Source organism: Callospermophilus lateralis, chromosome X (assembly GCF_048772815.1).
Source record: "Callospermophilus lateralis isolate mCalLat2 chromosome X, mCalLat2.hap1, whole genome shotgun sequence".
Classification (NCBI taxonomy): Eukaryota; Metazoa; Chordata; class Mammalia; order Rodentia; family Sciuridae; genus Callospermophilus; species Callospermophilus lateralis.
In genome coordinates this window covers 96,069,186-96,070,792 of record NC_135325.1, presented here as the reverse complement: position 1 = coordinate 96,070,792, position 1,607 = coordinate 96,069,186, and the positions used below count along the sequence as shown (strand labels likewise).

At 39.3% G+C, this 1,607-nt stretch overlaps 1 pseudogene; it reads left to right on the top strand.

Annotated features, from left to right (window-relative positions):
• Positions 1 to 718: 718 nt before the first annotated feature.
• On the top strand, positions 719 to 1,362 carry LOC143639182 (ras-related protein Rab-5A pseudogene; annotated as a pseudogene).
• Positions 1,363 to 1,607: the final 245 nt, after the last annotated feature.

The window sequence follows — 1,607 nt, the reverse complement described above, 5'->3', positions numbered from 1 at the left end:
CTTCTCTTTCCCAGCTAAAACAGCCTGCCTCAGATCTGTCAACCTGGATTTCCATGCATAGTGGTAGAGATTTTCCCCAAGCAGCAGGTTTTGAGGAAGAAAACTCCCAGAATAAAAAAAGTGATGTAAAGAAAAGTGGGTGGGGAGATGTCAGAAGGAACAGTCCCTGATACATGCTTTCTAGATAAGCTATAGCTGCTTTAAAACAATTATGTGGGAGAAGGGGGCCACCAGACTACAAATCCCTTGTTCTTCCCAATTGCTATGGTTTAGATATCAGGTGTCTCCCTAAAGCATATGTGAAATGATGCAAGAAAGTTTAGAGGTGGAATGATTGAGTTATGAGAATCTTAACCTTATCAGTGCATTAATCCTCTTATAGGGATTAACTGGGTGGTAGCTGTAGACAGGTAGGCTAGGGTGTGGATAGAGAAGGTGAGTGGCTGGCAGTGTGCTTTTGGGTTTTATACTTTGTCTGGGTCAAAGGAAATATCTTGCAGTGTGAGGGGAGTAGCATGAGGAGGAGATGCCACTGTAGCTACAACTGCATTTGTCCTTTAGGCCTCACCTAGGCCTTACTACCAGGGAGCTGTGGCCCCGAGACTCTGCATAGCACAATCTCAGATTTCTTTACCTCCAGGAAGAAAAAAATTTGCATCCTGGAAGTACATTTAGAAATCTGAAATTAGAAACTTTTTTTTTTTTTTCAAATTTGGACATGGCTAATCAAGGAGTAACTAGCTGGAATGGGCCAAACACTGGAAATAAAATATGCCAGTTCAAACTAGTACTTCTGGGAGAATATGTGGTTGGCAAATCAAGCCTAGTGCTTCATTTCGTGAAAGGCCAATGTCATGAATTTCAAGAGAGTAGTATTTGGGTTGCTTTTCTGATCCAAACTGTGTATCTTGATGACACAACAGTAATATGGGATACAGTTGATCAAGAATGATACCACAACCTAGCACCAGTGTACTACAGAGGAACACAAGCAGCCATAGTTGTATAAGATATCACTGAAGAGGAATCCTTTGCAAGAGCCAAAAACTGGGTTAAAGAACTTCAGAGGCAAGCAAGTCCTAACACTGTAATAATTTTATCAGGAAACAAGGCTGATCTAGCAAATAAAAGAACTGTAGATTTCCAGGAAGCACAGTCCTATGCAAATGACAACAGTTTATTATTCATGGAGACATCAGCTAAAATGTCAATGAATGTAAATGAAATATTCATGGCAATAGCTAAAAAGTTGCCAAAAAAATGAACCACAGAATACCGGAGCGAGCAAATTCTGCTAGAGGAGGAGGAGTAGACTTTGCTGAACCTACACAACCAACAAGGAGTCAGTGTTGTACTAACTAAACCTCCAGTTTGAACTAGCTGGAATATTCTGCTTCCTAAATGTTGTTAACTTCAGAATTGGAGCATTTAACCAGCTCAGTATAACTTCCAAAAAGAAGAAACTTATTATAGAGGCAAGTTTCTAATACAGAATTATATGTTTTGAACTTAATTTTTAATAACATGCATGTATCCCTCCAACTAATGTTACAGCAATAGAAAGGGAAGATGAGAACTATGTGTATACTTGTTTCATTGGAAAGTTA